Below are 23364 nucleotides of genomic sequence, written 5' to 3'. Positions count from 1 at the left end.
ACTGCAGCTGCAATCTATCTAAAATCTATCTCGTTCTTTTCTTCTAAATACCTTACTGTCGCTGAAGTTGTTTCTTTATTTTCTATTGGTTCGTCAACTCTCAATTTTAAATAAAGGTATCAATTATCAAATAATTAAAAAGTAATTGATAGTGTCATAATATAGCCGCATATATCCATTCTACTTTTTTTATTTTTTCGTCTTGATTCATTCGTTCACAGACACGTACGACAAGTCGGCAATAAGGTAATAATTAATAGTAATTGCTTAACCCACATAAAAGATTTTTTGCTCATCATTATAGAATTTGTGACTTTCATTCAATATTGATTTTTTTTATCAGTAGATCTTTTTTTATAAAGTTGAACATTGTGTACAGGAGATTGGTATCTGGTGAGTAAAAACATTGAAAGCAAGTGAGTTGACATGTTAATTAATGGTTATAATTTGACATTTAAAAAAAAAAACTCACTTCTCGGGGATATCTTTTAACAATGTCTAATGCTTCTTGATTTGTGATGTATTCCCATAAGTTGTGTGAGGCAAAGATGACGAATTTGTGACTAGGTCGTATATTTCTAGTCTGTACAAAGAGTTTGTTTACTTAATATTAAGTTTTAAAGAGGTACTTTAAAAAAAAAAAAGATTCTAACCACGTTTTTGTAAGAATAGTCTCTAAACTTTTACTGTATTACACTAGTAGTCCTTATACTTTTATGACTGTATAATTTAAGGGGTTAACCATTAACTTTGACGGCAGTTAGGTTGAGGTGCCAGCCACGATAGTTAAGCAAAACTGAGGTACCAACTACGCAAAAAAGATATATTTATGTGTTATGATGCAAATGTGAACAAACTACATGTACCAACGACGTAATTTTTTCTTTAAAAACATTCGACATGTATTGCCACATTTGATGAAACTAGATGACTCAGCAACAATTCATGTTTTTAGATTAAAACTCCTTTAATTGCACAGATTTTGAATTTATAATCCTTTTTGAACTCAAAATTTTCAACATTGCCTTTATTAAAATATTTGATAATTTATATTATTATTTTAGACAAATTGCTCCATATAGTATATAAATCATAAAAGCTTATAACATGTCACCTTAAACAACAAACCGACGATAAATAAATAAGTGTATTACTCCCTAGTATATAGCATGCAAAATAAATCATTTTACAAGAAAGTAAAGTTTTTGTGTATATTTTAATATTCATGAATGCATGCATAGGTACTTCCCTACATTCCTTACCTTAAAACATTAATCAATAATTTATTTCATATATCTTTATAATTTAGCTATTACATTTGCCTGTCAGAAATAAAAGAAGACAAAAAGCTCACCAACTGCTAGTTACAGTTCCAATGTTACCGTTACCTTTTATTGTATAAATAGATCTCATCTCAATGTAAAATGGACCAATTCAGCTTGTATCAACTCTAAAATAATCAATACAAACGATCATAATTCTTGTTTATCAATTTAACATGGTATCAGAGCTTTGGTGTAGATCTTGGATCAAAACACATACTTAGCTTCATCATTTACCATGGAGTTGGCTGCCATGTCTAGTGACGGTAGCCTAACTCGTAGCAACAACATCGATTCAGTCAACAAAGTTGGTCCTAGTTCCCAAACCCATAAACCAAAGTTACCTGATGAAACCAACAAACTCGAGAACTTAATCAGAAAAAGCTACCTGGATATTCTCCACAAACCACCACCGGTTACCATCAAAACGAAATGTTTCATAGCCTACCCATGGGGTAAAAGGTTGAAAAGGAAAGAAATGGCAGCAACGGTGGCGGCAGTAGCGGCGGACGGCGGCGACCGAAAGGTTACCAGCAACGGCGCCTTGAGAATCAACAAGAAATGCAATTTTTCATCACAGGTTCTCTTTGATTCAACAAATCATTTATTTAATTCGCTTACAACGGTCAAATGGGTGAGGAAGAAACCCTCAAACCCGAAATTCAACAATAGTTCTAAGTTTAATTCTCAAAAACCAACCAAACGGGTGAGGTTAAATCCCTCAAACTCAGATCTCTCATCTCAGAAAACAGCCAACGAAAAAATTTTAGACATTGATTTGATTTCTGAGAGAGTTGATTGTTGTGAGAATCGAACAACCATCGAGAAAATTAACGGTGGGAATGAAATAACGAGCAGAAAAATATATTGGCTGGAGAGGAAACTATCAGATCCAACATATAACTTGCTTAAACCATTGAAAAATTACAAGCACGATATGACAGCTGCTTGTGATAAAAAGGTGAGGATAAAACCTACTTTAAAAGAGTTGAGCAACTCTTCCATTAACAAGGGGTCAAAAGAATCTGACTCTTCACCACTTTATATTAAAAATGACTATTTTAATACTATTAAAGAGACAAAAAATGTTTTTGAAGGGTCAAACACTCCATCTACTAAAACGTTTAACTTTGAACAAAATATTTTTTATGGCAATGTCGAAATTTCACATTCAAATAGTAAATATTTAATTGGACAATCAAATGCAATTACAAATAAAATAAAAAGTAACGAATGGATTTTTGATTGTGGTACTACCCACACGATGAGTTTTGAAAAAACTGACTTTTGTTCCGAATCAAACCCTCGGGTAAATAAAATTCAAACTGCTAATGGAGGAGTTGTACAAGTAGAAGGGGGCGGGAAAATTGAAATTACTCCGACTATGAAATTATCTAATTGTTTATATATTCCAACCTTGTCTCATAAACTATTATCCGTTAGTCACGTTACAAAAGAACTAAATTGTTCTGTTCTATTACACCCCACTTTTTGTATCCTTCAAAACATTAGGACTGGGGCAATTATTAGACGTGGTACCGAACGGGGTGGGTTGTACTATGTGGACGAAGTAACCCAACAAGGTACCGTGATGCTTGCTCACAAAACACCTACGAGGAAAGCTTGGTTATGGGAGGTTGGGTCACCCATCTGTCGGATACTTACATGCCTTATTTCCTAGTCTTTTTCCATCCAATATTTCTTTAAATTGTGAAACTTGTATTTTGACCAAAAGCCACCGAAGTACATTTAAACCTAGTAATACTAGAAAAGATGTACCTTTTTCTCTAGTCCATTCTGATGTGTGGGGTCTGCACCGGTTGTTGGGGAGAGAAATTTTCTGTACGTTGTCTTATTTATTGATGACCATTCACGCATGACCTGGATTTACTTTTTAACTCACAAATCAGAAGTGTTTGAAAAATTTTCACACTTTTATAAAATGGTACAAACTCAATTTAACAAAAATATACAATTTTTAAGATCCGATAATGGGGGTGAGTTTGTCAACACCTCGATGAAACAATTTTGTGAAGATAAAGGGATTATTCACCAAACATCTTGTGCTCATACTCCCGAACAAAACGGAGTAGCCGAGCGAAAAAATCGACTACTCTTAGAAATGACAAGAGCTTTATTAATTGAATCAAAAGTTCCGAAAAGTTTTTGGCCCGAAGCTCTTGCTTCCGCTACCTACCCTATTAACCGACTACCTACTAAAGTGTTGGGCACAAAAACTCTGAAAGATACTCTTTCTCAATTTCATACCCTTCCGACTTCATTTAGCATTAAACCTCGAATATTTGGGTGCTCGGTTTTTGTCCACATTCCGAAAAATGAACGTAGCAAATTAGATCCATGTGCGGAAAAATGTGTCATGGTGGGCTATGTAATTAACCAAAAAGGGTATAGATGTTATAGTCCCAAAAGACGTCATGTTTTTACTACAATGAACTGTGACTTTGTTGAAACTGAATTTTTTTATGATACCCAACTCACGAGTGAAGGGGAGAAAGAGGATAATGACAATCTTAGTTGGATAACCTGGATACCTAAACCTGGTAACATTCAAACACCAACACCTAATCCCGACAATATCCAAATATTAACACCAAATCCTGATCCCGAATCACCAAATCCTGATCCTGAACTGTAGTGACCCAAACTTTTCAATGTTTATATATATTAAATGAAATTATTATTTACATGATTAAGTGTTTCCAACATGTTAAGAAATCAAACTTGTTAAGACTTGATTAGTTGAAATAGGTTTCATATAGACATTTGACCATCCAAGTTGACCGGTGATTCACGAACGTTAAAGCTTGTAAAAACTATATGATGGCATATATATGGATATATATATAGTTAACATGATATTATGATAAGTAAACATATCATTAAGTATATTAAAAATGAACTACATATGTAAAAACAAGACTACTAACTTAATGATTTTGAAACGAGACATATATGTAACGATTATCGTTGTAATGACATTTAATGTATATATATCATATTAAGATATATTAATACATCATGATATCATGATAATGTAATAATTTAACATCTCATTTGATTTAATAAACAATGGGTTAACAACATTTAACAAGATCGTTAACTTAAAGGTTTCAAATCAACATTTACATGTAATGACTAACGATGACTTAACGACTCAGTTAAAATGTATATACATGTAGTGTTTTAATATGTATTCATACACTTTTGAAAGACTTTAAGACACTTATCAAAATACTTCTACTTAACAAAAATGCTTACAATTACATCCTCGTTCAGTTTCATCAACAATTCTACTCGTATGTACATGTATTCGTACTCGTACAATACACATCTTTAGATGTATGTACTATTGGTATATACACTTCAATGATCAGCTCTTAGCAGCCCATGTGAGTCACCTAACACATGTGGGAACCATCATTTGGCAACTAGCATGAAATATCTCATAAAATTATAAAAATATGAGTAATCATTCATGACTTATTTACATGAAAATAAAATTACACATCCTTTATATCTAATCCATATACCAACGACCAAAAACACCTACAAACACTTTCATTCTTCAATTTTCTTCATCTAAGTGATCTCTCTCAAGTTCTATCTTCAAGTTCTAAGTGTTCTTCATAAATTCTATAAGTTTTAGTTTCATAAAATCAAGAATACTTCCAAGTTTGCTAGCTTACTTCCAATCTTGTAGAGTGATCATCCAACTTCAAGAAATCTTTCTTATTTACAGTAAGATATCTTTCTAATACAAGGTAATACTCATATTCAAATTTTGATTCAATTTCTATAACTATAACAATCTTATTTCGAGTGGAAATCTTACTTGAACTTGTTTTCGTGTCATGATTCTACTTCAAGAGCTTTCAAGCCATCCAAGATCCTTTGAAGCTAGATCCATTTGTCTCTTTTCCAGTAGGTTTATCCACAAAAATTGAGGTAGTAATGATGTTCATAACATCATTCGATTCATACATATAAAGCTATCTTATTCGAAGGTTTAAACTTGAAATCACTAGAACATAGTTTAGTTAATTCTAAACTTGTTCGCAAACAAAAGTTAATCCTTCTAACTTGAATTTTAAAATCAACTGGACACATGTTCTATATCTATATGATATGCTAACTTAATGATTTAAAACCTAAAAACACGAAAAACACCGTAAAACCGGATATACGCCGTCGTAGTAACACCGCGGGCTGTTTTGGGTTAGTTAATTAAAAACTATGATAAACTTTGATTTAAAAGTTGTTCTTCTGGGAAAATGATTTTTCTTATGAACATGAAACTATATCCAAAAATCTTGATTAAACTCAAAGTGGAAGTATGTTTTTCAAAATGGTCATCAAGACGTCGTTCTTTCGACTGAAATGACTACCTCTTATAAAAACGACTTGTAACTTATATTTCCGACTATAAACCTATACTTTTTTTGTTTAGATTCATAAAATAGAGTTCAATATGAAACCATAGCAATTTGATTCACTCAAAACGGATTTAAAACGAAGAAGTTATGGGTAAAACAAGATTGGATATTTTTTGATTGTTGTAGCTACGAGAAATATTTTAACAATTCTATACAAATCATATCCTAGCTAACTTATATTGTATTATACATGTATTCTAATATATTATGTAATCTTGGGATACCATAGATACGTATGCAAATGTTTTGACATATCATATCGACCCATCTATATATATTATTTGGAACAACCATAGACACTCTATATGCAGTAATGTTGGAGTTAGCTATACAGGGTTGAGGTTGATTCCAAAAATATATATAGTTTGAGTTGTGATCTAGCCAGAGACATGTATACACTGGGTTGTGGATTGATTCAAGATAATATATATATCGATTTATTTCTGTACATCTAATTGTGGACAACTAGTTGTAGGTTACTAACGAGGTCAGCTGACTTAATAAACTTAAAATATTAAAACGTATTAAAAATGTTGTAAATATATTTTGAACATACTTTGATATATATGTACATATTTGTTATAGGTTCGTGAATCGACCAGTGGCCAAGTCTTACTTCCCGACGAAGTAAAAAACTTTGAAAGTGTGTTATAGTCCCACTTTTAAAATCTAATATTTTGGGATGAGAATACATGCTATTTTTATAAATGTTTTACGAAATAGACACAAGTAATTGAAACTACATTGTATGGGTGAATGATCGAAGCTGAATATGCCCCTTTTGCTTGGTAACCTAAGAATTAGTAAACCGATCTACTAATTGACGCGAATCCTAAAGATAGATCTATTGGGCCTAACGAACCCCATCCAAAGTACCGGATGCTTTAGTACTTCGATGTTGTTTTATCATGTCCGAAGGATTTCCCGGAATGATAGGGGATATTCTTATATGCATCTTGTTAATGTCGGTTACTAGGTGTTCACCATATGAATTATTTTTATCTCTATGTATGGGATGTATATTGAAATATGAAATCTTGTGGTCTATTATTATGATTTGATAATATATAGGTTAAACCTATAACTCACCAACATTTTTGTTGACGTTTTAAGCATGTTTATTCTCAGGTGATTATTAAGAGCTTCCGCTGTTGCATACTAAAATAAGGACAAGATTTGGAGTCCATGCTTGTATGATATTATGTAAAAACTGCATTCAAGAAACTTATTTTTGATGTAATATATTCTTATTGTAAACCATTATGTAATGGTCGTGTGTAAACGGTATATTTTAGATTATCATTATTTGATAATCTACGTAATGCTTTTTAAACCTTTATAGATAAAATAAAGGTTATGGTTGTTTTAAAAATGAATGCAGTCTTTCAAAAACGTCTCATATAGAGGTCAAAACCTCGCGACGAAATCAATTAATATGGAACGTTTATAATCAATATGAACGGGACATTTCAGTTGGTATCCGAGTGTTGGTCTTAGAGAACCAGAAAATTGCATTAGTGCGTCTTACCGAGTTTGTTAGGATGCATTAGATGCATTAGTGAGTCTGGACTTCGGCCGTGTTTTTCTTCAAAAACGATTGCTTAACATTTTTTTGTTGGAAACTATATATTATTAACATGTAAATATTATGTGAAATATTAATCTCTTAACGTGTTTGATATTGTGTGATAGATGTCTACCTCTAGTACAAATCCCATTGATTCACTTAATAATAATGAAGATTCGAATATATTTTGGGAAGATTCACAAATTCCAGAAGAGGAACCGGAAGAGGAGGAATCGGAAGAAGAGGAACCAGAAGAGGAGGAATCGGAAGAGGAGGAATCGAAAGAAGAAGAGGTTCCGGAGGAAGAAATATTGATACCTATAGTAAATCGATTAAATAAAATAAAATCCTCAACCAACGGACCAAAGTTAATAATGGTCAATGGTGTTTCCGCCGAGGAAGCAAAATATTGGGAGGATTACCAATTTTCCGATGAATCGGATCCCGATGATGTTATAGAAATTACCTCGACCCAGTTTAATAAAGCGAAAGAAAATAATAAGGGAAAATGTATAAAAATAGAGAAACCCGATTCCAACCCCGATGAACTTTATATGTATCGACAACATCCGTATTTCCTAAAATGTAACAATGACCCGGGAACCTCTAAACCACCAGGTTTTTCTAAACCATTATGGAAAACAACGGCTCGTCTTAGAGGAACATCATATATTCCTAGAAAAATAGGAAAACGAACCAAGTCCGAAGAAGAAGAAACCAGTGATTCAGATTAGAGGGTTGTTATCATGTTGTGTATTATATGTATTGTATTGTGCTTGTACTTTTATGTTCTATGTAAAAATTGCTTGTATTGTTTGTTAATTATCTTTTACGAATCTAATCCTTGTCTATTTTATAGTATAAAAACAAAATGGACGTTAAGGGTAGACAACCGAATATTTTAGAAGACCTACCAGAGGATATGATTGAGGAAATCTTGTCTAGAGTCGGTCAGAATTCATCAGCACATTTAGTTATGGCGAAATTAACTTGTCAAACATTTGAAAGACTTTCCAGAAATGCCTTAGTTTATAAAAGGCTTTCCTTTGATAGGTGGGGTATATCACACTGGGAAGACCGTAAGTTACGCCGTGTTTTCTTTAAAGCATTAAATGCGGGGAACCCAAATGCAATTTTACACTACGGGTTAAGAACCTATTTTGACTCAACATATCCCAACATAGGATTTCGTGAATTAGAAAGAGCTTCTAACATGCAACATAAAGAAGCATGTTATGCTTACGGGTTAGTGATGTTCGCTTCTTACCAAACTGAGAAAAAGAATATCGGATTGCAGCTTTTAAATAAAACTTTCTCACAAGTGACGGATTCAGTAGTTGGGGTGAGAAACAAGGTTTTTAGATTATTACAGGGCTGTTGGACATTACGAAACCCTCGTCCTTTTGACGACATTACAACATGCTGCCTAGCCAATGGTCATAACGGTTATTTTTCACAAGACCAAGGATGGGAAGTCGTCTTAGTAAAACCAGAATGCATGACTTGTTCCTGGACTTATGAATTACGTGTCTTTATTTCCTTTGCTGAGCAACTTGCGTATTAACTAGATTTATCTTCAAAACTGTCCTGTATCAAAGTGTACTATATTTCATGTTATATGTAATATAGCGAAGTTGTAAGTTTGAAGAATATTTATATGTGATATATTATTATAATCAGTTTTTCATATGGAATTGTAGTAGTTGAATTGTATATTAGCTACTAAGTATGAACTTAACGGGTAGGTAGTACCCGAATTTAAACTTATAAAACGCTAATATGAAGAAAAAGCTTTTATAAATGAGTTCATATTATGTTACGAAATACTATTGACTACTCTTAATATTCTGTATGACTAACTTGATTCAGTTGTCTATTTTGAAGGAAATGGCACCGACTACTCGACACACCATGAATATGAACGAAGAGGAATTTCGTACCTTTCTTGCTGCAAATATAGCCGCAGTACAGGCTGCGCTACATACCAACAATAATGTTGAATCTAGCAATGCAGCTAACGGCGCAAGAAATCGTGTAGGATGCACCTACAAAGAATTCACTGCCTGCAAACCTTTAGAATTTGATGGAACCGAAGGACCAATTGGATTGAAACGGTGGACCGAGAAAGTCGAATCGGTGTTTGCCATAAGTAAGTGTACTGAAGAGGACAAAGTTAAGTACGCTATGCATACCTTCATAGGTACTGCGTTAACGTGGTGGAACACCTATCTTGAACAGGTAGGATAAAATGCTGCTTACGCACTACCGTGGTCAGCATTCAAGCAATTGTTGAACGAGCAGTACCGTCCTAGAAACGAAGTCAATAAACTTAAAATGGGTTCGACGTTACCACATATGAACGACGATTCACAGAGTTATGCCTATTGTGTCCGGGAGCATTCGAAGATGAAGAAGAGAAGATCGACGCATTTGTAAAAGGGTTACCAGTAAGAATTCAAGAAGATGTGAGTTCACACGAGCCCGCTTCTATACATAAGGCAAGTCGAATGGCTCATATACTCATAAATCAGATTGAGAGAAGAATTAAAGAGCAGGCGGCCGAAGAAGCCAACATGAAACAACTCAAGAGGAAGTGGGAGGAAAACGGTGACAAGAGTCACCAGTACAACAACAACAACAATTACAACCACAATCGCAACAACTATCCCAACAACCGCAACAACAATGGCAACAATAACCGCAATCCTAACAATAACTACAACAAACATCCCAACAACAACAACAACTACAACAACCGTTTCAACAACAATAACAATCCCAACAACAACCTCAATAACAACAACGGCAACAAAAACCAAAAACAGCCATGTCATAGGTGTGAAGAAAATCATCAGGGTTTTGCACTACATTTTGCAACAGGTGTAAAAGAAATGGTCATAGCGCGACAAAGTGTAAGGTCTATGGACCAAAGTTTAACAGAACTAAAGGAACAAATAAAGTCGGAACAAGTAATGCCGAAACGAATAGTGTCGGAGCAAGTAATACCAACGTTGTTGGTTATAAATGTGGAAAACCGGGCCACATTATTAGAAATTGCCCGAATCAGGGGAATACTAATGGGCAGGGCCGTGGAAGAGTTTTCAATATTAATGTGGCAGAAGCACAGGAAGACCCGGAGCTTGTTACGGGTACGTTTCTTATTGACGATAAATCTGCTTATGTTTTATTTGATTCGGGTGCGGATAGAAGCTATATGAGTAGAGAATTTTGTGCTAAATTAAGTTGCCCATTGACACCTTTGGATAGTAAAGTTTTACTCGAATTAGCAAACGGTAAATTAATTTCAACAGATAATATATGTCGGGAGAGAGGAATTAAACTGGGGGATGAAACGTTTAAAATTGATTTAATACCAGTCGAGTTAGGGAGTTTTGACGTAATAATTGGCATGGACTGGTTGAAAAAGGTGAGAGCAGATGTCATTTGTTACAAAAATGCGATTCGCATTATGAGTGAAAAAGGAAAACCTTTAATGGTGTACGGAGAAAAGAACGCGAAGTTAAATCTTATCTTATTAGTAGTTTGAAGGCGCAAAAACTAATAAGAAAAGGTTGTTACGTCATTCTAGCACACATCGAGGAAGTTAAACCTGAAGAAAAGAACATCAGTGATGTTCCCGTCGCAAAAGAATTTTCCGATGTATCTCCGAAAGAATTACCGGGACTACCCCCACATCGATCCGTTGAATTTCAAATAGACCTTGTACCAGGAGCTCCACCAATAGCTCGTGCTCCATACAGACTCACACCCAGCGAAATGAAAGAATTACAAAGTCAGTTACAGGAACTTTTAGAGCGTGGTTTCATTCGACCAAGTACATCACCATGGGGAGCTCCTGTTCTGTTTGACAAGAAGAAAGATGGTACATTCAGGTTGTGTATCGACTACCGAGAGTTGAACAAACTTACCATCAAGAACCGTTACCCATTACCGAGAATCGACGACTTATTTGATCACCTACAAGGCTCGTCTGTTTTTTCGAAGATCGATTTACGTTCTGGATATCACCAAATGCGGGTGAAAGAGGATGACATTCCGAAGACTGCTTTTAGGACGCGTTACGGTCATTACAAGTTTATGGTTATGCCGTTTGGATTGACTAACGCACCAGCTATGTTCACGGACCTCATGAACCGAGTGTGTGGGCCATATCTTGACAAGTTTGTCATTGTTTTCATCGACTACATACTTATTTACTCGAAGAATGATCAAGAGCACGAAGAACATTTGAGAAAAGTGCTAGAGTTGCTGAGAAAAGAAAAACTGTACGCTAAGTTTTCAAAGTGTGCATTTTGGTTGGAAGAAGTTCAATTCCTCGGTCACATAGTGAACAAAGAAGGTATTTAGGTGGATCCAGCAAAGATCGAAACCGTTGAAAAGTGAGAAACCCCGAAAACTCCGAAACACATACGCCAGTTTTTAGGACTAGCGGGTTACTACAGAAGGTTCATCCAAGACTTTTCCAGAATAGCAAAACCCTTGACTGCATTAACGCATAAAGGGAAGAAATTTGAATGGAAAGATGAACAAGAGAAAGCGTTTCAATTGTTAAAGAAAAAGTTAACTACGGCACCTATATTGTCATTACCTGAAGGGAATAATGATTTTGTGATATATTGTAATGCCTCAAAGCAAGGTCTCGATTGTGTATTAATGCAACGAACGAAAGTAATTGCTTATGCGTCGAGACAATTGAAGATTCACGAACAAAATTATACGACGCATGATTTGGAATTAGGCGCGGTTGTTTTTGCATTAAAGACTTGGAGGCACTACTTATATGGGGTGAAAAGTATTATATATACCGACCACAAAAGTCTTCAACACATATTTAATCAGAAACAACTGAATATGAGGCAGCGTAGGTGGATTGAATTGTTGAATGATTACGACTTTGAGATTCGTTACCACCCGAGGAAGGCAAATGTGGTAGCCGACGCCTTGAGCAGGAAGGACAGAGAACCCATTCGAGTAAAATCTATGAATATAATGATTCACAATAACCTTACTACTCAAATAAAGGAGGCGCAACAAGGAGTTTTAAAAGAGGGAAATTTAATGGATGAAATACCCAAAGGATCGGAGAAGCATCTTAATATTCGGGAAGACGGAACCCGGTATAGGGCAGAAAGGATTTGGGTACCAAAATTTGGAGATATGAGAGAAATGGTACTTAGAGAAGCTCATAAAACCAGATACTCAATACATCCTGGAACGGGGAAGATGTACAAGGATCTCAAGAAACATTTTTGGTGGCCGGGTATGAAAGCCGATGTTGCTAAATACGTAGGAGAATGTTTGACGTGTTCTAAGGTCAAAGTTGAGAATCAGAAACCATCAGGTCTACTTCAACAACCCGAAATCCCGGAATGGAAATGGAAAAACATTACCATGGATTTCATCACTAAATTGCCAAGGACTGCAAGTGATTTTGATACTATTTGGGTAATAGTTGATCGTCTCACCAAATCAGCACACTTCCTGCCAATAAGAGAAGATGACAAGATGGAGAAGTTAGCACGACTGTATTTGAAGGAAGTCGTCTCGAGACATAGAATACCAATCTCTATTATCTCTGATAGGGATGGCAGATTTATTTCAAGATTCTGGTAGACATTACAGCAAGCATTAGGAACTCATCTAGACATGAGTACTGCCTATCATCCACAAACCGATGGGCAGAGCGAAAGGACGATACAAACGCTTGAAGACATGCTACGAGCATGTGTTATTGATTTCGAAAACAGTTGGGATCGACATCTACCGTTAGCAGAATTTTCCTACAAAAACAGCTACCATTCAAGCATTGAGATGGCGCCGTTTGAAGCACTTTATGATAGAAAGTGCAGGTCTATTATTTGTTGGAGTGAAGTGGGGGATAGACAGATTACGGGTCCGGAGATAATACAAGAAACTACCGAGAAGATCATCCAAATTCAACAACGGTTGAAAACCGCCCGAAGTCGACAAAAGAGCTACGCCGACATTAAAAGAAAAGATATAGAATTTGAAATTGGAGAGATGGTCATGCTTAAGGTTGCACCTTGGAAAGGCGTTGTTCGATTTCGTAAACGAGGGAAATTAAATCCAAGGTATATTGGACCATTCAAGATTATTGATCGTGTCGGACCAGTAGCTTACCGACTTGAGTTACCTCAACAACTCGCGACTGTACATAACACTTTCCACGTATCGAATTTGAAGAAAAGTTTTGCTAAAGAAGATCTCACTATTCCGTTAGACGAAATCCAAATCAACGAAAAACTTCAATTCATCGAAGAACCCGTCAAAATAATGGATCGTGAGGTTAAAAGACTTAAACAAAACAAGATACCAATTGTTAAGGTTCGATGGAATGTTCGTAGAGGACCCGAGTTCACCTAGGAACAAGAAGATCAGATGAAGAAGAAATACCCGCACTTATTTCCAGAAGATACGTCAACACCTCCAACTGCTTAAAATTTCGGGACGAAATTTATTTAACGGGTAGGTACTGTAGTGACCCGAACTTTTCCATGTTTATATATATTAAATGAAATTATTATTTACATGATTAAGTGTTTCCAACATGTTAAGAAATCAAACTTGTTAAGACTTGATTAATTGAAATAGGTTTCATATAGACATTTGACCATCCAAGTTGACAGTGATTCACGAACGTTAAAACTTGTAAAAACTATATGATGACATATATACGGATATATATATATATATATATATATATATATATATATATATATATATATATATATATATATATATATATATATATATATATATATATATATATATATATATATATATATATATATATATATATAGTTAACATGATATTATGATAAGTAAACATATCATTAAGTATATTAACAATGAACTACATATGTAAAAACAAGACTACTAACTTAATGATTTTGAAACGAGACATATATGTAACGATTATCGTTGTAACGACGTTTAATGTATATATATCATATTAAGATATATTAATACATCATGATATCATGATAATGTAATAATTTAACATCTCATTTGATTTAATAAACAATGGGTTAACAACATTTAACAAAATCGTTAACTTAAAGGTTTCAAATCAACATTTACATGTAACGACTAACGATGACTTAACGACTCAGTTAAAATGTATATATATGTAGTGTTTTAATATGTATTCATACACTTTTGAAAGACTTCAAGACACTTATCAAAATACTTCTACTTAACAAAAATGCTTACAATTACATCCTCGTTCAGTTTCATCAACAATTCTACTCGTATGTACCCGTATTCGTACTCGTACAATACACAGCTTTAGATGTATGTACTATTGGTATACACTTTAATGATCAGCTTTTAGCAGCTCATGTGAGTCGCCTAACACATGTGAGAACCATCCTTTGGCAACTAGCATGAAATATCTCATAAATTTACAAAAATATGAGTAATCATTCATGACTTATTTACATGAAAACAAAATTACACATCCTTTATATCTAATCCATATACCAATGACAAAAAACACCTACAAACACTTTAATTCTTCAATTTTCTTCATCTAAGTGATCTCTCTCAAGTTCTATCTTCAAGTTCTAAGCGTTCTTCATAAATTCTATAAGTTTTAGTTTCATAAAATCAAGAATACTTCCAAGTTTGCTAGCTTACTTCCAATCTTGTAGAGTGATCATCCAACTTCGAGAAATCTTTCTTATTTACAGTAAGATATCTTTCTAATACAAGGTAATACTCATATTCAAACTTTGATTCAATTTCTATAACTATAACAATCTTATTTCGAGTGGAAATCTTACTTGAACTTGTTTTCGTGTCATGATTCTACTTCAAGAACTTTCAAGCCATCCAAGATCCTTTGAAGCTAGATCCATTTGTCTCTTTTCCAGTAGGTTTATCCACAAAACTTGAGGTAGTAATGATGTTCATAACATCATTCGATTCATACATATAAAGCTATCTTATTTGAAGTTTTAAACTTGAAATCACTAGAACATAGTTTAGTTAATTCTAAACTTGTTCGCAAACAAAAGTTAATCCTTCTAACTTGAATTTTAAAATCAACTTGACACATGTTCTATATATATATATGATATGCTAACTTAATGATTTAAAACCTGAAAACACGAAAAACACCGTAAAACCCGATATACGCCGTCGTAGTCTGTTTTGGGTTAGTTAATTAAAAACTATGATAAACTTTGATTTAAAAGTTATTCTTCTGGGAAAATGATTTTTCTTATGAACATGAAACTATATCCAAAAATTATGGTTAAACTCAAAGTGGAAGTATGTTTTTCAAAATGGTCATCAAGACGTCGTTCTTTCGACTGAAATGACTACCTCTTATAAAAACGACTTGTAACTTATATTTCCGACTATAAACCTATACTTTTTCTGTTTAGATTCATAAAATAGAGTTCAATATGAAACCATAGCAATTTGATTCACTCAAAACGGATTTAAAACGAAGAAGTTATGGGTAAAACAAGATTGGATATTTTTTGATTGTTGTAGCTACGGGAAATATTTTAACAATTCTATACAAATCATATCCTAGCTAACTTATATTATGTAATCTTGGGATACCATAGACACGTATGCAAATGTTTTGACATAACATAATGACCCATATATATATATTATTTGGAATAACCATAGACACTCTATATGCAGTAATGTTGGAGTTAGCTATACAGGGTTGAGGTTGATTCTAAAAATATATATAGTTTGAGTTGTGATCTTGCCTGAGACGTGTATACACTGGGTCGTGGATTGATTCAAGATAATATATATCGATTTATTTCTGTACATCTAATTGTGGACAACTAGTTGTAGGTTACTAACGAGGACAGCTGACTTAATAAACTTAAAACATTAAAACGTATTAAAAATGTTGTAAATATATTTTGAACATACTTTGATATATATGTACATATTTGTTATAGGTTCGTGAATCGACCAGTGGCCAAGTCTTACTTCCCGACGAAGTAAAAATCTGTGAAAGTGAGTTATAGTCCCACTTTTAAAATCTAATATTTTGTAATGAGAATACATGCAATTTTTATAAATGTTTTACGAAATAGACACAAGTAATTGAAACTACATTATATGGGTGAATGATCGAAGCTGAATATGCCCCTTTTGCTTGGTAACCTAAGAATTAGTAAACCGATCTACTAATTGACGCGAATCCTAAAGATAGATCTATTGGGCCTAACGAACCCCATCCAAAGTACCGGATGCTTTAGTACTTCGATGTTGTTTTATCATGTTCGAAGGATTTCCCGGAATGATAGGGGATATTCTTATATGCATCTTGTTAATGTCGGTTACCAGGTGTTCACCATATGAATGATTTTTATCTCTATGTATGGGATGTATATTGAAATATGAAATCTTGTGGTCTATTATTATGATTTGATAATATATAGGTTAAACCTATAACTCACCAACATTTTTGTTGACGTTTTAAGCATGTTTATTCTCATGTGATTATTAAGAGCTTCCGCTGTTGCATACTAAAATAAGGACAAGATTTGGAGTCCATGCTTGTATGATATTATGTAAAAACTGCATTCAAGAAACTTATTTTTGATGTAATATATTCTTATTGTAAACCATTATGTAATGGTCGTGTGTAAACGGTATATTTTAGATTATCATTATTTGATAATCTACGTAATGCTTTTTAAACCTTTATAGATAAAATAAAGGTTATGGTTGTTTTAAAAATGAATGCAGTCTTTGAAAAACGTCTCATATAGAAGTCAAAACCTCGCGACGAAATCAATTAATATGGAACGTTTATAATCAATATGAACGGGACATTTCATGAACCATCAAATCATGATCCCGAATCACCAAATACTGATCCCGAATCACCAAATCATTATCCTGAATCACCAAATCCAGGTCCCGAATCACCAAACATTGAATCAAATGAAATCTCCTCAAGTAATGAACAAGGAGAACAAAACTGTCTAACTTCCGCTGAAACCACACAAAGATACGTCTTGCCACCAAGAGCCAACAGAGGTGTTCCACCAAAACGATATGATCCTGAAAAAGAAGCTCTTAGATCAAGATATCCGATGGCGAATGTTGCCAAAGGAAATTTATCAGAAGAAGCAAAGAAATTCAATTCCGCGATATACTCTGTAGAAATACCGACTTCTATAGAACAAGCTTTAAAGTCAAAGAACTAGAGAAAGGCAATGGAAGTTAAAATGGAAGCCTTGAAGAGAAGTGATACATGGGAAAAATGTATTCTTCCACTAGAAAAGAAACCAGTAGGATGTCGTTGGGTGTTTACAATAAAATACAAACCAGATGGCACAATTGAAAGATATAAAGCCCGACTAGTTACCAAGGGATATACTCAGACATATGGGATAGATTATTCCGAGACTTTCTCACCGGTCGCTAAAATTGACACCATTAGAGTCCTCTTCTCTGTTGCTGCAAATAAAGGATGGTCTCTTCATCAATTTGACGTAAAGAATGCTTTTCTACATGGAGAGCTCAAGGAAGAGTTCTATATGGAAGCTCCTCTAGGATTCGCAGAAAACATCAAAAATAGGGAAGTTTGTCGCCTTAAAAAATCTTTATATGGGCTAAAGCAATCTCCTCGGGCTTGGTTTGGGAAATTTACCTTAGCCATGAAAAAATATGGCTATAAACAAAGCAATTCAGATCACACACTATTTTTCAAACAAAGAAACCAACTGATAACTTGCTTGATTATTTATGTCGATGACATGATAATTACAGGAAATGATAGAGATGAATTTTTCAACTTAAAAACAAACTTATCAAATGAATTTGAAATGAAAGATTTGGAAAGACTAAAATACTTCTTGGGGATTGAAGTTTTACGATCTCAACAAGGAATATTTATCTGTCAAAAGAAATATGTGCTTGATTTACTTGCTGAAACAGGGATGATCGACTGCAAACCAGCCGAGACTCCTGCAATTCCAAACCAGAAGTTGTTTATCGAAGAAGGAGCTGAACTTGCAGATCAAGAACAATACCAAAGGATGGTTGGAAAGCTGATCTACCTTGCTCATACTCGTCCAGATATAGCGTATGCAGTAGGAGTCGTCAACCAATTTATGCATCATCCTCAAATACCTTGCTCACATGGAAGCTGTGTGGAGAATTATCAGATACCTTAAAGGAACAGCTGGACATGGAGTTGTATTCAAAAACAACGGACATCTCAAAACTCAGATATACACAGATGCCAGCTGGGGAGGTGAAAAAGGAGACATAAAATCCACATCAGGTTATTTCACCTCAGTTGGCGGGAACCTGGTTACATGGAAAAGTAAAAAACAAAAAGTTGTAGCTCTTTCAAGTGCTGAAGCTGAGTTCAGAGGGATAGCACGGGGAGTACAAGAAGCGTTATGGATCCGAAAGCTACTAATGGAGATCGGATTTCCACCAGAAGACCCTAGTCAGATTTTTTGCGACAATGAAGCAGCAATTGTTATTTCAGAAAACCCAGTTCAACATGATCGGACAAAGCATGTTGAAATCGATAGACACTTCATAAAGGAAAAACTCGAAGCCAAAATTAAAAATTATCTCTCTCCCATTTGTTAGATCTGAAGACCAATTAGCAGATATACTCACAAAAGCAGTCAACGGAAGATTTTTCAGTGAAGTCTTAGTCAAGTTGAATATCAGGAATCCCACTATTCAACTTGAGGGGGAGTGTCAGAAATAAAAGAAGACAAAAAGCAACATATCACCAACGGCTAGTTGCAGCTCCAATGTTACCGTTACCTTTTATTGTATAAATAGATCTCATCTCAATGTAAAATGGACCAATTCAGCTTGTATCAACTCTAAAATAATCAATACAAACGATCATAATTCTTGTTTATCAATTTAACATTGCCAACAGCCCAATATCAATAGTACTCCTATAACATTTTACAAAATAAACCCAAATAAACTAGGCACCCTGTGCCCTTCAATTTTGTACCGATTACACGAACTTATATATAATATATAAGATATGGTTGCCCTTTCTATATATAGACATGACATATGTATTTATATTATAAATTAAAGTTCGTACAGAACTTTAATCCCTTGGATATCATCCGAGGTCAAACTCTGCTTGATAGTTCCTGTCGGGATATAACCGTACATGACAGCAGCTGCATCTTCACTATGTTCCAAGCCCAGCAAATGTCCGATTTCGTGAAGTGCAACTGTCTCTAAATCATTAGCATCTTGAACTGCTCCTGGTCCTGCTGACCAATTATCATCCGCGTTATAATGAAACCTTCCATTTATTGGCGCGAAAGCATGCGCCAATACATTCCCACTCTCAAAGGGATAACCGTCTCCATGTTCTGCACTTTCAAAACTTATCTTCAAATCGGCACTTGAAACGTCACTAGCTCTAGAAAACGTGAAGTAGCTAGAAGACAAAGTCCAGGTGTTGAAGGCACGAACAACGGGAGGTATATATTCATCGGGGTAATTATTCAAAAATTCATAAGTGAGATGGGATTTATCCGCGGGCCATTTCGGGTTCCCTGAGAAGAATGCATAATGGGCCACAGTGTGCAACCCTTTTGGCCCGTGTTGGTGATGAGGTGCTTTTTTATCGGGGTGTCCACAACGAGGCACGAGCATTTTTGAAACAGTAGGCTCGTCTAATGTGCCCGTGCTATTGAGATGGTAAAAGTTTTGATAACTTATTAGGGCAGCCTCTAGCTCATCATCGAATTCATCGTTTCGAGCGTTAACTTTGTTGATGTTAGTTTGGTTGTTAGGTAACCGAAACGGGCTAAGTATAGTTTAAGGTCATTAAGACCTTGCACTTTGCTTCCCTTTCGACAACCTTGAAGCTTTTTGAGAGACTCGTTACTAAACTTACCGTTACTTAGAGACAAGAGAAAGAATAAGATGGATAGAAAGGGTAAAAAATTAGCTTTGAAGGCCATTATTGGTAAATTTGTTTGTTGGTCTGGTGGCATGTTTCAAGTTAGTAGTTCTATTTATAGCAAAAGGATTGTGGAAAATTTAGTTAATTGGTTGATTTAATGGTCTTCCTCCGTTTACTTCTATGATAAGTAGTCCAATCAAAGAATTTTTATGATTCCTCGTACATTTGATTTTCCACCCTAATTTTATGTTTAACTGAGTTGAATTATTCTTAGTCAATAGCTTTATTTTGGACTTTTCTAACCCATCATTTTGTTGATTTTTTTAAACTTCGGCAACGAAAAAATGAAAATAATCTCGCAAAGGGATATTAGCTATTTTTCTCCAGGTAACTATAGTAATTTGTCTAAGAAAAGTTGGCAAAACCCTAACTGATCGCAACAAAGAACACCCAAGGACCAGCTTACGATTTGCTGTTAATTTTATGAGTCATGTTTAATAGGTGAAAAATAGGATTTTTATATACGTGTTATAATATGAACTTACAAAAAGTCATATGGAGATATGAATGATAAATTTTATAGTCAACTTTGTATAGCTTGCATAGTAATATTTTACACTATAAATAGACATGTATGGTAGCCATTTAATGGTGTACCATTTCTCTTGAAATATCAGTATCAATATTTCTTCTCTCTTTGTTCTTATATATTGTTACATATTTAAGTAGTTAATAGGCCACTAAAGGTAGTTATAAACACTGTAGCAACCCGGTACTGTAGCAACTCGGCACTGTAGCAAATAGTGACACTGTAGTAAATAGTGGCACTGTAGCAACTCGGTACTGTACAACTCGGGTACTGTAGCAAACTGGGTTTCGAACCAATTACGCCGATTTCGTATTTTTTCCCCCAAAAACTCGATTTCTAAGTGTTTTTGACCAAATTTTAAGCACAAGAAAGTTACTAAACATATATACAACCTATTTCTAACATCAATTAATACTAACAAACACAATTCAACAAGATTCAAGCTAAAAAAGCACACTTTTATTCAAGAACACAAAAACCCATTTTTCTAACAATCAAAGAATGGATTCAAGTAAACAAACCTGATTAGATGATCACAAGTAAGATAATAATTACTCCTTAAAGTCTCTTGATCCAATTCTAGCTTAGATTAAATTAGGGTTTCAAGTAGTGAGAAATTAGGTACGGGTTGTTTATTTGGAAGGTTCAAGAAAATGAAAGAAAAGGTTGATCTCAAGCTTACATATTAAGTTAATACACAATACCCCATCACACACGGGTATTTATCAGTTATCTGAATTCTTTCGTACTTAATTTGACTGCCCTAACGGAGTCCAAATTAAACAAACGAACCTATTCTGTGACCCTTGTCACAAACTGGTCTTAACTAAACAACCAAATAATTATAAACATATAATTATAAAAATCACTAATTACGCCATTCCCCAGGGTACAATGGTCATTTCATCTAGGCCCAAAACGCGGGTGTTACAAGAACATTTGGTTGTGGAGTGTATTTTTAATTGCACCACCACAACAAATGGTTCCTCAAAGAAGGATTGAAATATATGTTGGATATGAAACATTTTCAATCATAAGATATATTGAACCCATGACGGGTGATGTTTTTACAGCACGTTTTGCTGATTGTCATTTTAAAAAATAAAATAAAATTATTCCCTATATTAGGGGGAGAAATAAAAAATAAAGAAAAAGATGCTTCATAATGTGAACATCAATTAAGGTATATAGAACTCGCACAAACGAACGCGAAATGAAAGTTCAAAAAATAATGCATATGCAAGAATTTGCAAATTAATTAGTTTATGCATTTAAAGATACAAAAAGAGTGACTAAATCATATATAATAGTAGGAAATGCTCCAGCTCGAATTGAAATTCCAAAAGCTGGCAATAATGTCACTCATGAGTCTTTGTCACGTCTGAAACATGGAAGACCAATTGGTTCCAAAGATAAAAATCCTTGAAAAGGAAAATCAGCTGATAATGAAGTAAAAGAAAGTGTTCAAGAAGAATCACAAATCAATATACCTTCTGCAGAGGATATTGATAAATGTAAATGCATAAACTGCGATAAATTATGCAATATTATGGAACCGAAATGAAATAAAAAATCTTGATGAGATATTTTCATATAATGACATCATGAATAAAGATGATGATCTGGAACCAAAATCTGTCATTGAATATCAAATAGACATGATTGAGCTCAATTGAAAGGAGCAATACGAGCTGAATTAGAATCGCTCAATAAAAGAAACATTTTCGGATCAATCGTTATCACTTTTAAAGATGTGAAACGTATGAGATAAAAAAATGAATTTTTATCTGAAAAAGAAATGAGAAAAAATGAAGTTACAAGATAAAGCTAGACTTGTAACTCAAGATTTCTCTCAAAGACCATGAATGGATTATGAGGAAAATTTATTCTCCTGTTATGGATGCAATTACTTTTAGATACTTAATCAGCCTAACAGTTTCTAAAAAATTTAGAAATGCATCTCATGGATGTTATTACTACTTATTTAAATGAATCACTTGATAGTGATATACATGAATATCCATGAAGGATTTAAGGTATCAGAAGCATCTAATGCAAAACACAAGGAAATGTATTCCATTAAATCACAAAGATTTTATATGGGTTGATACAATGGTACAACCGATTAAGTGATTACTTGATAAGAAAAAGGGTATTCAAATAATCTTATTTACACATGCGTTTTCATAAAGAAAACAACAATCGGATATGTGATCATGTTTGTTTATGTTGATATTCTTAACATCATAGGGACAAAAAGAGATCCATAAAACCATTCAACTTCTAAAAGAAAGAAATTAAAATAAAAGATCTTGAAAAAAAAATCAAGTATTGCACTAGTTTGCAGATTGGGCATATGCCTAATGGTTTACTTGTACATCAAACAACTTACACCGAAAAGAATTTTAAACATTTTTTTAAAAGACAAAACCATTGGTTGTTAGATCACTCAATATTGACACTGATCCATTTCATCACCGTGAAGATCATGAAGA

At 34.1% G+C, this 23364-nt stretch overlaps 1 pseudogene; it reads right to left on the bottom strand.

Moving 5' to 3' along the window:
• Positions 1-19288: 19288 nt before the first annotated feature.
• On the bottom strand, positions 19289-20350 carry LOC139891969 (metalloendoproteinase 3-MMP-like; annotated as a pseudogene).
• Positions 20351-23364: the final 3014 nt, after the last annotated feature.

Source organism: Rutidosis leptorrhynchoides, chromosome 2, assembly GCF_046630445.1.
Source record: "Rutidosis leptorrhynchoides isolate AG116_Rl617_1_P2 chromosome 2, CSIRO_AGI_Rlap_v1, whole genome shotgun sequence".
Taxonomy (NCBI): Eukaryota; Viridiplantae; Streptophyta; class Magnoliopsida; order Asterales; family Asteraceae; genus Rutidosis; species Rutidosis leptorrhynchoides.
The sequence above is the reverse complement of the archived record's forward strand: the minus strand, read 5'-3'. Positions and strand labels throughout refer to the sequence as shown.